The sequence below is a fragment of the Salvia miltiorrhiza genome, chromosome 4, assembly GCF_028751815.1.
Source record: "Salvia miltiorrhiza cultivar Shanhuang (shh) chromosome 4, IMPLAD_Smil_shh, whole genome shotgun sequence".
Lineage (NCBI taxonomy): Eukaryota > Viridiplantae > Streptophyta > Magnoliopsida > Lamiales > Lamiaceae > Salvia > Salvia miltiorrhiza.
In genome coordinates, this window is record NC_080390.1 from 42,264,468 (window position 1) to 42,279,783 (window position 15,316).

The 15,316-nt window shown below is 35.8% G+C and overlaps 1 long non-coding RNA gene across 1 annotated transcript; it reads right to left on the bottom strand.

The window, feature by feature from the left end:
• Positions 1 to 10,939: 10,939 nt before the first annotated feature.
• Positions 10,940 to 12,968, bottom strand: LOC131021791 (uncharacterized). Its single transcript, XR_009101069.1, has 2 exons — positions 11,281 to 12,968; positions 10,940 to 11,200 (listed from the first exon to the last, which is right to left on the bottom strand). It is a non-coding gene; the product is annotated as an uncharacterized LOC131021791 (long non-coding RNA).
• Between the last annotated feature and the right edge of the window lie 2,348 nt (positions 12,969 to 15,316).

Below are 15,316 nucleotides of genomic sequence, written 5' to 3' on the forward strand. Positions count from 1 at the left end.
ATAAATTTGGGTGAGACTATTTTAGGAATCAAAATTTGAAATACAGATCAAAGTTCAAATTCGAATATGTATTCAATGACTTATTTATTATTTTGCTAGTATTTTATTGTGTTTAAATCCGAACTTTGACATGCATATTCGATTTCACTCGATGCTTCTCATATTTTATGTAATGACCCGACTTTTAATTGAGGATTTAAAATCTTCTAATGACTGATTAAAGATTTATTTTGATAATTAGGGTTCAGCATCCATTAATAAAATACGAACTTATATGAATTTGATGATTTATATACGTGATGATTTATTTTTATTTTTATTTTCAATGGATGATGCACTCAAAATATATTTTGAGTCCATTAATCTATTACCGAGGATTTAACATTGAAGTGTTAAATATAGATCTTTTAATTGATTGTTAAAGTGAGCCCATGAGTTATTTAATTTATGTTAGAGGCAAGTCCAAATGGATTTTATACTTCAAATAAGAATTAGTCTTGTATGTGTCAATGTATTTAAATGAGTTTGAAACCATATGATTAATGTATTAATCTCTTAGACATTTTGATGAGTAAGATGGAACCATACTAAGCATACTGAAGAAATTCCACATTCATACTAAGCATGCTGAAGAATTTCCACAATCATGCTAAGCATGCTGAAGAAATTCCACAGTCATGCTAAGCATGCTGAAGAAGTCCACGATTCTCATCCATCCAAGCCACCCCATTTTTCTTTTATAACCTACACCATTTTTCACCCATTCCCACCTCTGCAGCAAGTTTCACCCCAACAAATTACAAGGTAATAGAGCAAGATAATTCATCCCATTCAATTCTTCTTCACAACAATTCTAACTTATGTGATATACCAAATCTGCAGAGACAAGCAACATTCACCACCAATCCAAGGTTTTCCCTATTTCACTTTTACAGGGAATCACCAATTCATACACGCCTGTTTAATGTTTCACAACAAGTTTACATATGTACATATGAACTGAAATTTCTACACTGAGTGTTTTATTGCAAGAAAAGAATTTCAGATTTTATAAGCATTACAGTACATGATATTTATAATTTCATATTTACAGTGTATGACTTTGCAGTATATGTTTTTGCACAAAAACCCTATGCTAAGTGTTTGAATGAAATCTGGGGTGAGCCCCTGTTTTGTGTGAGATCCGAGGGAGACGGCAGCCGCGGTGGCTGCCGGTGGTCGACGGACGGCGGCGGAGCCACAGGGTGGTTTTGTTCTGCCATAGAGGAAAAGAGGAGAGGGGTTTTCAGATTTTTAATTTAGAAAAGGGGAAAATGGTAGAAGATAGGGTTTTACCTGGGTTGTCGGCGGCTGCGGCTGCGGCTTCGCCGGAAATCGGAGGGAGGAAGGGCGGCGGCCATGGCTGTCCTGTGGTCGCCGGATTCGAGGGAGTCGGTGATTCAGGGCTTCGGCGGTGGCTGGCTTCATTAACAGCTGCTGCTACTGCTGCCGGAGTCGAGAGAAGGGAGATGGCTGACCGGTGCTGTCCTCGCCGGGGAAGAAGACGACGCGGCAGCGCGGCTTACGCCGTGTCTGCGTGCGTGTGTGTGTGAGTCAGTGAGAACTGAGAGAGAGGGAGAGAACCGAGAGGAAGAGGAGAGATGCCAAGGGAGAGCAGAGCGCCGCTCGTCGGCGGCGATGGCGCCATTGAACGGCGGCGGCGGCGGAGAGAGCGCAGAGGCGCCGAGAGTGGGAGAAGAGAGAGAGACGAGAATGAAGGGGGAGGGGCGCAGCTTAGGTAGAAGAAGGGGGAAGAAAAGAAGAAGGGTTTGGGTTAGGGTGTTTGAGGTTGGGCCGGGTTTTGGGCCGGGTTTTGGGCCGTTTTTAATAAGTAGTTGGGCTTGTTTTTATAGGGCCATGTTCTATTTATTTATAATGGGCTTATTTCATTTAAAAGTTTTGGGCATTTGTTAATTTTTAAATGTTTGGGCCTTGATAAAAAAAATATATATATATGATAGACTTAATTTATCTAATTAATTTGGGCTTATATCTATTTAAATTATTTGAGCTCTTAATTATTAATTTAAATTGAGCTTGATTAATTTAATTATATATTGACCTTTAAATTAATTATTTAAATGGAGTTCTTTATTTCAAGTATTTATAAATGGATTTTAAAGTAAAATATTTTGAGTTAAACTCTTATTTAAATTAATTCTTTTCAAATGACTTATTAATATGGATTATTTGAAAATGATTAAATGATTTTAAATATGAGAAAGCATGATCTATGATGATATAATTTATCTATGTGATATTATAGGATTTGTTTTTAAGATGACAGAATATTTGACTTGATGACATAAATAGAACGAGTTATGATTAATGCGCATGTTGATGTTCGAATAAATAGTTCGAACCTAAATGTTAGTTATGTGATAAATGTTTTGAGTTTAAGGTTTTTGAACGAGACGAAACAAGATTAATATGGATGCTAGAACCCTAAAATCATTAAAGGAGATAGTTTAGTTTAGAGACCTATCTTCCTTTCTTACACGACTTTCTTCTCGAACTTATCGACTCTTCGTCAATAAAGGTCCAGACGGGAAGTGAAAGCTAAAGAAGGAGGTAACTCTACGCCCCTAGTGGGAACGGAATGAGGTAGGCATTACTTTTACTATACGTATATAGAGATCCCCTGCGTGTCGTAGGCCTCTTATACGAATGAATGCATGAGATGATTTAACTGTTAATTTCAGTTTTATATATCAATCAAATGAGTTTAATGTTACATTTGAGCAAGTTATTTCGTTACAAAATATTTGAGTTAAAGTTATTTCAAGTATTGTCTTGCCATAAAATGTTTAAATTTTAGTATGATATCTATCTGCTTTGGCTTTGCCAATGATGCAATCGAATTCGAGTCCTGAGTAGTTGATAGCTATCCTGCCAGGGCTAGTGTACACCAGTGACCGTGAGTCATCTAGCGGGTTGGCCGGTCAAGTGACCGTGAGAGGTGGCCACCTCTCCGGCACACAGTTCCAGATATGATAGATTACAAGAGAACTTAGTCTGCAGACGAACTTTAAGAATCACAAATGAATTTAGTAAGCTTGGGCCTTTTTAGCGAAAAACTCCCTTGCTGTACTGTTTATGATGGCATGACAATTTACAGTTTTGAAGCATGTATTTTTATACCTAGGCATACGTGCCCACTGAGTGCTTTTGTACTCAGCCCTGCATATGTTTTCTAAATGTGCAGATTGAGCTGATGTGATGATGGTGCTGCAATGAGCGGAGTCTCCAGGGTTGTTAATAAATAGTTAACCTGTCTAGAATATGTCTTCATACATATGTCTAGCTACTTTCCGCTGCAAGATGTTGTTGATGTTATAGTATATTATGTCATACTTTGAGTCTTAAGAGAATGGTTTCATATGATGTATAACTTGATTAATGATATTAATTAAGTTTTATGTTGTCTTTCATAGACTGTTCAAAAGAGTATTAATGAGTAAATACGATGATTTTTCTTAAGTTAAGTAAGATTTACGGTTTCAAATGATGCCCCTTTCTTTCCCCGCTTCTAAATCCCCTTCCCGAGTCATAACCCCGGTTAAGCCATCCTTAGGGATTGCGGGCTGTGACAGAGTGGTATCAGAGCGAAGGTTAAGCTCTGAATTAGAAGTCTTGAGTTTAGTCTAGAATGAGTCACTAGACTAATAGTTATTAACAACCGTGAGCTCAGCGCACCATCACACCAGGCTCAACGAGGTATGTAAAATTTCAAAGTTTATTTGACGTTAAATTTTGAAGAGCACGATGTTGAGGTTATATGATGAATTATGATGTTATGCTTTAAAGATGCATAGTTTGAGTTTGAGGATGACAACATGATTAATAATGAGTTATTATGTTGTAAGAGCCTATGTTGACGTTACATGATGAATCATGATAGCGTTTATATCATATGATGTTATATAATTGAAGATGCATAATTATGAGTTATGATGTGATGTATTTGAGATGTTTTGTGATGAGAATTGTTCGAGCAGTTGTGATAAGTCACGATGATCTAGATGAAGGAATCTAATGTCATTGTTAAGAGAGATTTTCTACTAAGTAGAAGGATGAAATGAGAACTTAGAGCTAAAGCTTGAGAGAATTAGCAATTGCTTTAAGTACTTGTTGGTTTGAGTTATGAGTTTGAGTTATGAGCTTGAGTATAATAGCATGATTAATGATGAGTTATTAGCATGCTGCAATGAGATATTGTACGATATGTTGAGTTGTTTGGTGACGCGAGTTTTGCTCACGCAACCTTAATGGTACTTGAGGAGGTATCATGAGCCATAGTCTTTGGAGATGGCTTTGAGAGAGAATTGTTGAGTTGTCTTACTGAGTCACGATGATTTAGATTAAGGGATCTAATATCATTGTTTAGAGAGATTCCCTACTAAGTAAAGATGGGACGAGATGAGAATTTAGATATTTTAAGCTTGAGTTTTAAGATAACAGTACTACTTAGTAGGAGTTTTGCTAAGTTATGTTTTGTTTATTTCGGTTGCTGGAGCCGAGTAGAGTTAGTTCCTAGAGTCACCTTTAAGTTCTCCTTATAGGTTGGCCAGGACTGTTGTGAGATCGAACTCAGGGAAGATCAGATACGAGGACGAGGCGTACAGTATGTGGTACAGAGATACCCTAGCAGATTATCAAACACATGTTCATAAACTATGAAAGGATGAGAAAAAGCCAAGGAAGGCTAGGGTTGAAAGGATGAGAAGTAGCCGAGGAGGGCTAGAGTTGATGAGGATGAGAAAAGAATCCGATGTAGGCTAGAGTTAAGGATGATCTTGAGAGTATGAGCAGTACACCTTTGTTTTTGATTAGTTTCAATTACATTGCGATGTATATAACTTACTTAGGAGATACTGATACTTGAGCTTTTGACATGCTGATAGATAAGCATGCGAATATAGTACCCTACTGATGTTAAATAGATGGATGTTCCTAGTGTGCTAAAATAGCAACTAGATGAGTTAACTGGTAGCAATTACTGTAAGAGGTCCAGACCGAGACATAGTACTATTAATGGTGTCGGTTTAGAAGGGACATTACGATAGATACTATGGTTTTTGTAGGGTTTATATAACCCCTTTATGTAAGTCCTCTAAAAAGAGGCATTCTACTGATGGATATATTAGGTTGACCAGAGTGGTCTTTTTGTTAGCATTTCGTGAGTGCTTATTGCCTTACAGATGAATGTTAAGGTGACCGTGAGGGTTTCCTTAAAGTTGAGTTAGTAAATTGAACTTGAGTTTTGAGGATGCTTAGAGCGTTGGTCGAGTTGAGTTTTCCTTTTGTGATTTCAAAAATGCCTCAAAGATGTCATCAAGAGTGTGATGTGAAGGATAGGCGGGATAATTCTCCGCCACCACCACCGCAACATGAGAGGAGAGTCGAAAAATATTGAACTTTCGAAACAAGAGTCTAGAACATAGGACCCTGAGTTTAAGCTTTTAGCTTGCTGGTGTGAACTTAAGTTTTGTTATGTATAGTATGATGAGAATTTAGAAGACCTAGAATTACCAAGTTCGGGATGATGTTTCCCGTGTAACTGGGAAGTGATTATGTTGGACCTGGCCAGTCCACATGATCCAAATCTCAGTAGACGTCTTTAGGGTTTATAAACCCCTGTATTTCAACTTCAGTTTAAAAATCAGATGGGTTCTCACTCTAGGTCATTTTGTTCGACCTGGTAGTTACTCCATTCTACCCTCTGGTTATTTATTTGAGTCTCTTGAACAAATTTTCTGCAACACTTTATATCATTCGAGATTTGAGCCTTTGCAACTTTTGAGTTGTCCTAGTAGATTCTTTTGAGGTATACGACTAAGAAGTGTTAGTATATTGACTTAGTAAGTCACCCAAACTATAGCTTGGTTAACTGTCCATCAGTTTGTGTCTAAAATTAGTTGACATTAGTTTTTCTCCTCTAATTATTATCGACCACTCCTTTTGTTAACAATTTATAGTACAAACCGTAAGGTTTGAGAATAAGGACTTGAGTTATTTTGTCTATGCTGATTTCACGATGGAATCATGGAAAAGTGTTACGCATGTGATATGAGAAAAGGGATGTATTGATGATCGTCTTTCTTTGAAAAATAGAATGTCTGGTAGATGAGAAGCTAGAAACGAGATGGGGACAAAAATGAACCATTACGAAAGATGGATGAACTTTTTCTCGAGTAAAGCTTGTTATAGCTATGAAACCAAGAATCCAGTTGAGGGTAAACTCTAGATTAAGACGATGAAGAGAACCTTTGATTTTTTTTTTGTACCGCACAAAAAAAAAAAAAAAAAAAAAAACGACTTCATGTGTTGCGTTCCAGTTGACTAGATCTACAGATTTTGGTGGGAGGCCAAAAGAAAAGCAATGACTCAAGAATGTTAGCAAACTTGTCTTAGTAAGACTATAAGACGGACAATTATTACATATTTTTTTTTTAATATCTGCGATAGGAGGAGAGAAACGAAAATGTTCAATCTAAAGCAAAACAGGATGTCTATGACCAAGTACGACCAGATTTGCTGCGACATATCCGTTATGCCCCACAATAGGTGGACATCGATGAATAGATGCCGAAGAAGTTTCGACCTGGCCTAAAGTATGAGATAAGAATGGCATTCGCCAACCATGGTGAGTTTACGTACTTTGAATTGCTCAGCAAAACTCTAGACGCTAAGGTAGTTATGCCCGGGGATCACCCGTCACAAATACAAACTGAACAAAGCGATCAAGACATGAAAAACTTTTCACCCATAGAAGGAACGACGATAGTGACACGTAGTTATATGAACCTGTAATTGAATGTAGAATCACTTAAGGTGGTAGCGAATAACTTGATGTTATACCAATATGGAACGTAGATGTAACCCTAATAATGGACTGGTTAGCTGAGAACTATATGCTATGATTTATGCAATGAATGGGAAATCTCCTTCAAACCTCCAGGAATAGACGCTTTAAGTTTTCACGAGATTAGTATAAGGAGCGGATACCAGTTATTTCATACATACAAGCCATGAAGGTGATAAATAAGAAACATTACCAAGCTTTCCTTGTATACCTAAATGGAGGAGCTAGAACCGAAAGGACAATTGAGGACATAGAAGTTATACGTGAATTCCATTATGATTATCCGGAGAACTTACCAAGACTGCCACCCAACAGACAAGTAGAATTTACCATCGACCTAGTACCAGGATCGACACGTGTATCAAAAGCATCGAACAAGATGACTCCAAAGGAATCGGAGAACCTAAAGATCCAGTTGCAGAAACTACTAGACCTAAGTTAGATCATATCTAGTGCATTCCCATCAGGAGCGCATATTTTGTATGTTATGAAGAAATATGGCACTTTAAAAAGGCGCACAGACAATAGAGCGTGGAACGAATTAATACTCAAGAATGAATATCCTTTACTGAGAGTAGATGAATTATTTGACCAACTCAAAAGTGCAAATGTGTTTTCCAAGATCGATTGAGGATCGGATGTCATCACCCAAGACAACTTTTAGAACGGGTTATGACCACTACAAGTTTGTAGTTGTGCCATTCAGGCTAACAAATGCCCAGATATATTCATGGGCATCATTGATAGAGTATTCTACCTTCACCTGGATAAGTTCGTCTTAGTGACTCCAAGAATGAAGATGAACATAAGGAACATTTAGGGACCATGTACACAAGTACTATTGGGTGAACGAATTTATGCCAAATCAATAGGTGTGAGTTTTGCTCAAGGAAGTGGCATTTTCTGGAACATATTGAATGATTTGAGTTTATATATGTGTGTTTATATTTATTAAATATTGCACGTATAATTTACTTAGATTAATTTGAACACCAAGGTTCAAATTTGATGAAGGCCGTGAGTCATAAGGCCAGAGACGAGCGATGCTCGATTTTAATTGAGTTATTTTGAGCATGCCAATGTGTTTAGAATAATTAAAAATATTTGTATTTGAATTTTTGGAATTTATTTCCATTAAATATGAATTTTCTAACTATTCGATGATTTATTAAATTGAGATATGTGGAGTATGCGAAGTCATGTAAGTGAACTAGCAGTGCATATGAGTTAATGCTATGTTAGTAAGACTATATGAATTATTTGAGTATTTATGAGATGAGCATGATTAGTAAGTTATTGAGTTTTTTTTGAATTGCATGAGAAATGCATATAAAATGGCTAAGTATGAGAAATTAGCATGGATTAGATTTATTAGTTTAAATGAGGTAAATAAATTAGAGAAGCACGTTAATTAATTATAGTTGGAATTTAGTATTTAATTACAAAGTCCGAGATTTAATCGAGAACTATGAGCATGATAAATTGTTAAGATATAATTTATTATTTAAGTTTGATATCGATTATGTGTCTAAATGGAGTGAGTGTGAGAGTTATGAATAACGCACATAAATGTTGGTCTCTGACACTCGAACAATTGGTGTCGAGTATAAATGATAGTTTAATGATAAAGAGTTTTGATGATTTTGAATTGTAGTGTTAGAGATTCTAAAACCTGATAAGGAATTTGTAGTAGCTGATGAGACAAAGAGGATGGGTTGAACCCGTAAAGGATTATGATGTTGGTATTAACCATCACATGGACAAGACCAATGTAGTAGATGATACAGTGAGCCGGAAGGCCTCGTCTAAGATAAGATAAGATGATAGAAGTGATTAAACCACCCAGCTTGAGGAAAATGGTGGTAGAAGCACGAAGGAAGGATGAGAAGTTACGAGTAAGAATAAGGATAAGAAATTTCAAGAATTACCACGAGGAATCAAATAATGCTATCTTCTTTGAAGGGAAGATATGCATCTCCATGACAATGAACTTAAGAATAAGATAAAGCCATGGCACCCATATACTGTCACCAGGAAGTACTAAGATATATTAAGATCTAGAAAAATTCTAGTTAGGAGAAATGAAACGAGATGTAACCTCATTTGTTGAAATATGTCTTGCGTGCTAACAAGTGAAGGTTTTACAACATATCATATTGTTACTTTGAGTCTTCGAGCTCATAAAGTCAAGCTTAATGTCATGTTTGGGACAAACCGAGCCCTTAACGAACCAATGAATTTCGTTGTCGAGATGGATTTTTCGAATCCATCAGACTTAAGCAAAGGTTGTCACGAAAGAGGGCAGTGAATGCCCACATAACTCGAGATTCCTACGATGAATGAATAAAAGTTTATAACGACGTTTATGCTGACTGCCTACATGCTCGAAATGGTGGGTCTCCTTACAAACTGTTTAAGTTGCCTTAGGAATGCTTTAGAGATATTAGTCGTTATAGTTCCGCTTAAACGACATAGAAATTACTAATAAGGTATGTTGAGGACGACCAAGCTAAACCGGGGTGAAAGCTGAGAACATGTTTTTGCCACTCTTTGTGAGACATATAATACCAGTTATCAATCGACTATCGATAGGTTAGCAAATGAGGCGTTATACGTGAGAAAATATAGATCACCACTTTGTTGGGATGAAATGACTAGATGATTGAAATCATTCGTCAAAATTTAATAGTGAATAAAAGAGGGTCATGATTGACAGAGTCATATGTTGACAAATGACGAATTAACCTATGATGTGAAAGTGGAGAGATAATTTCCATAAAAATTTTCTCCATCAAGAGAAATCATTGGATTCAATGTGAAGGGTAAACCTAAACTCCGTTTTATAGGCTCATACGAGATTGTAGAAAGGATAGGCCCACTGACTTACTGGTTGGCGTTAGCGCTAAGCTTTAAGAATGTGCGTAATGTATCCCATGTGTCGCAAATAGAGAAGTATGTTTACGATTCAAAACAAATGATCCATAAGAACAACATTGTTATTAGTCAATATTTGAGTTACGAAGGAAGATCCAAATCTATCTTAGATCGGGAAGTTCAGGTACTAAGGACTAAGTCGATACCGATAGTAAGGGACCTATGAATATATCATGGTCAAGAATAGACTACGGTCTAACAGGAAAGTGAAGTACTCAGAGTTGTTTTCTGCGGTACAAATTTCGGGACGAAATTTCTTTTAAGGGGGATAGTATGTAATGACCCGACTTTTAATTGAGGATTTAAAATCTTCTAATGACTGATTAAAGATTTATTTTGATAATTAGGGTTCAGCATCCATTAATAAAATACGAACTTATATGAATTTGATGATTTATATACGTGATGATTTATTTTTATTTTTATTTTCAATGGATGATGCACTCAAAATATATTTTGAGTCCATTAATCTATTACCGAGGATTTAACATTGAAGTGTTAAATATAGATCTTTTAATTGATTGTTAAAGTGAGCCCATGAGTTATTTAATTTATGTTAGAGGCAAGCCCAAATGGATTTTATACTTCAAATAAGAATTAGTCTTGTATGTGTCAATGTATTTAAATGAGTTTGAAACCATATGATTAATGTATTAATCTCTTAGACATTTTGATGAGTAAGATGGAACCATACTAAGCATACTGAAGAAATTCCACATTCATACTAAGCATGCTGAAGAATTTCCACAATCATGCTAAGCATGCTGAAGAAATTCCACAGTCATGCTAAGCATGCTGAAGAAGTCCACGATTCTCATCCATCCAAGCCACCCCATTTTTCTTTTATAACCTACACCATTTTTCACCCATTCCCACCTCTGCAGCAAGTTTCACCCCAACAAATTACAAGGTAATAGAGCAAGATAATTCATCCCATTCAATTCTTCTTCACAACAATTCTAACTTATGTGATATACCAAATCTGCAGAGACAAGCAACATTCACCACCAATCCAAGGTTTTCCCTATTTCACTTTTACAGGGAATCACCAATTCATACACGTCTGTTTAATGTTTCACAACAAGTTTACATATGTACATATGAACTGAAATTTCTACACTGAGTGTTTTATTGCAAGAAAAGAATTTCAGATTTTATAAGCATTACAGTACATGATATTTATAATTTCATATTTACAGTGTATGACTTTGCAGTATATGTTTTTGCACAAAAACCCTATGCTAAGTGTTTGAATGAAATCTGGGGTGAGCCCCTGTTTTGTGTGAGATCCGAGGGAGACGGCAGCCGCGGTGGCTGCCGGTGGTCGACGGACGGCGGCGGAGCCACAGGGTGGTTTCCGTTCTGCCATAGAGGAAAAGAGGAGAGGGGTTTTCAGATTTTTAATTTAGAAAAGGGGAAAATGGTAGAAGATAGGGTTTTACCTGGGTTGTCGGCGGCTGCGGCTGCGGCTTCGCCGGAAATCGGAGGGAGGAAGGGCGGCGGCCATGGCTGTCCTGTGGTCGCCGGATTCGAGGGAGTCGGTGATTCAGGGCTTCGGCGGTGGCTGGCTTCATTAACAGCTGCTGCTACTGCTGCCGGAGTCGAGAGAAGGGAGATGGCTGACCGGTGCTGTCCTCGCCGGGGAAGAAGACGACGCGGCGGCGCGGCTTACGCCGTGTCTGCGTGCGTGTGTGTGTGAGTCAGTGAGAACTGAGAGAGAGGGAGAGAACCGAGAGGAAGAGGAGAGATGCCGAGGGAGAGCAGAGCGCCGCTCGTCGGCGGCGATGGCGCCATTGAACGGCGGCGGCGGCGGAGAGAGCGCAGAGGCGCCGAGAGTGGGAGAAGAGAGAGAGACGAGAATGAAGGGGGAGGGGCGCAGCTTAGGTAGAAGAAGGGGGAAGAAAAGAAGAAGGGTTTGGGTTAGGGTGTTTGAGGTTGGGCCGGGTTTTGGGCCGGGTTTTGGGCCGTTTTTAATAAGTAGTTGGGCTTGTTTTTATAGGGCCATGTTCTATTTATTTATAATGGGCTTATTTCATTTAAAAGTTTTGGGCATTTGTTAATTTTTAAATGTTTGGGCCTTGATTAAAAAAAATATATATATATGATAGACTTAATTTATCTAATTAATTTGGGCTTATATCTATTTAAATTATTTGAGCTCTTAATTATTAATTTAAATTGAGCTTGATTAATTTAATTATATATTGACCTTTAAATTAATTATTTAAATGGAGTTCTTTATTTCAAGTATTTATAAATGGATTTTAAAGTAAAATATTTTGAGTTAAACTCTTATTTAAATTAATTCTTTTCAAATGACTTATTAATATGGATTATTTGAAAATGATTAAATGATTTTAAATATGAGAAATCATGATCTATGATGATATAATTTATCTATGTGATATTATAGGATTTGTTTTTAAGATGACAGAATATTTGACTTGATGACATAAATAGAACGAGTTATGATTAATGCGCATGTTGATGTTCGAATAAATAGTTCGAACCTAAATGTTAGTTATGTGATAAATGTTTTGAGTTTAAGGTTTTTGAACGAGACGAAACAAGATTAATATGGATGCTAGAACCCTAAAATCATTAAAGGAGATAGTTTAGTTTAGAGACCTATCTTCCTTTCTTACACGACTTTCTTCTCGAACTTATCGACTCTTCGTCAATAAAGGTCCAGACGGGAAGTGAAAGCTAAAGAAGGAGGTAACTCTACGCCCCTAGTGGGAACGGAATGAGGTAGGCATTACTTTTACTATACGTATATAGAGATCCCCTGCGTGTCGTAGGCCTCTTATACGAATGAATGCATGAGATGATTTAACTGTTAATTTCAGTTTTATATATCAATCAAATGAGTTTAATGTTACATTTGAGCAAGTTATTTCGTTACAAAATCTTTGAGTTAAAGTTATTTCAAGTATTGTCTTGCCATAAAATGTTTAAATTTTAGTATGATATCTATCTGCTTTGGCTTTGCCAATGATGCAATCGAATTCGAGTCCTGAGCAGTTGATAGCTATCCTGCCAGGGCTAGTGTACACCAGTGACCGTGAGTCATCTAGCGGGTTGGCCGGTCAAGTGACCGTGAGAGGTGGCCACCTCTCCGGCACACAGTTCCAGATATGATAGATTACAAGAGAACTTAGTACTGATCAGTACGAACTTTAAGAATCACAAATGAATTTAGTAAGCTTGGGCCTTTTTAGCGAAAAACTCCCTTGCTGTACTGTTTATGATGGCATGACAATTTACAGTTTTGAAGCATGTATTTTTATACCTAGGCATACGTGCCCACTGAGTGCTTTTGTACTCAGCCCTGCATATGTTTTCTAAATGTGCAGATTGAGCTGATGTGATGATGGTGCTGCAATGAGCGGAGTCTCCAGGGTTGTTAATAAATAGTTAACCTGTCTAGAATATGTCTTCATACATATGTCTAGCTACTTTCCGCTGCAAGATGTTGTTGATGTTATAGTATATTATGTCATACTTTGAGTCTTAAGAGAATGGTTTCATATGATGTATAACTTGATTAATGATATTAATTAAGTTTTATGTTGTCTTTCATAGACTGTTCAAAAGAGTATTAATGAGTAAATACGATGATTTTTCTTAAGTTAAGTAAGATTTACGGTTTCAAATGATGCCCCTTTCTTTCCCCGCTTCTAAATCCCCTTCCCGAGTCATAACCCCGGTTAAGCCATCCTTAGGGATTGCGGGCTGTGACATTTTAAATATAAACTAGAAATAGCTTGTGGTGTATGATAATAATTATAGTTTAGAGACTATACATATATATATATAGGATGCGGTTCTAGTCAGAACTACAATTTTTATAAGAACTTGAGAACTATTAAAATTACTGCATTTACTGTAGAAATTAATGCATTCGTTATTAAATTTACCGCACTCGAAAAAAAATAAAATTTTCACTCCCTTCAGGATTCGAACCCAAGTCCTGCATTCATCCACCAAGATGATGCATCCACCGTAGATATTGATGATCGAAAGGCGAAAATGGTTCTTCGTTAGTGGTTCTTATATATATATACCAATTAATATGTTAATGGCATTATATATTATTATTATAGTGTTTCTTAAAATAAATTGTAATATATGATATGCTATTATTATATAATAATTACATAATTTTCTATTAATAATTTTTTTATATAAAAAAATAAAAATACATAATTTAAAAAATAAAAAAGAAATACTTAATTAAAAAAAGAAAAAGAAAAAAGGAGTAAATTAAAAAAACGATAAAATTGAGGGCAAATACATAATATAAATCGTATATATACATACATATACATATACATATACATATACATATATAATTCATTTCAAAGTGTTAAATGTTTATAACTTGTCATTTTAAATCGTTTTATATATCATATACATCAAATTAAAGTTTGTATCGAAATCTTCATTTCAAGATGCATATTACATATGATTTTCTAAACGAAATAATATGATTTTGAGAAGAAAAATAATAATAAAAAATAGTGTTTTTTTGCAAAAACATAATAATAGGCCAATTAAGTTAATAATTAGAAGCATTTTTAATTAACTTATTTTAATCTAATCTAATCTTTGTATATATATATATATATGTGTGTGTGTGTGTGTGTGTGTGTGTGTTGAGTTTCGGTAGTACCATATTCTAAGGTAGTATGTAGTATCAAATTTAGATCACGCATTTTGTAGATGTGGAACGATAAGAACGTGACACGTGGCAGAAAGCTTCCAAAGCCTTCCAAAACAAAATCTGTGAAGGGGTAAAATTGAAACAAATTTTTTGGATATTAAAAAAAAGAATATATATATATATATATGTATGTATATATATATATATATATATATTAACATTTGAAACTGACATGTTTTTCATGCATAAATTTCATACAAAAATGCATAACTTTGCTCACAAAAATACATAATATTGTACACAAAAATGCATTGCATTTTGCGACTGATCATGTACTTCTTGTCGTTGAGCTCACCCCCCTCCCCCCCCCCGAAAAAAAAACTCAGGTCAATTTTTATTTTATCTTTATTTAATTTTGTTTCTTATTTTTTTATTTTTGCATAATTTGACATACAATGTATAAACACAAATATGCATAACATTGCACTAAAAAGGGCATGCATTTATGCATGGTTCAGATGATGGAGGGTCAATGATAAGAGGTATTTAATCGGTCGCAAAATGCATTGCAATGCATTTTTGTGTACAATGTTTATGCATTTTTGTGTGAAAAATTATGCATAAAAAATATGTGAGCTTCAAAAAATCCAAAAAAGTCAACGAAGAAAAATATTTTTTTCTAATATTCGAAATTTTTATTCTGATTTTACCCCTGCGTGGATTTTGCCTTGAAAGACATCTGCCACGTGTCACAATTTTAACTCGTCACATGTACAAAATGTATGGTCTACAATTGGTACTATACCTAACGC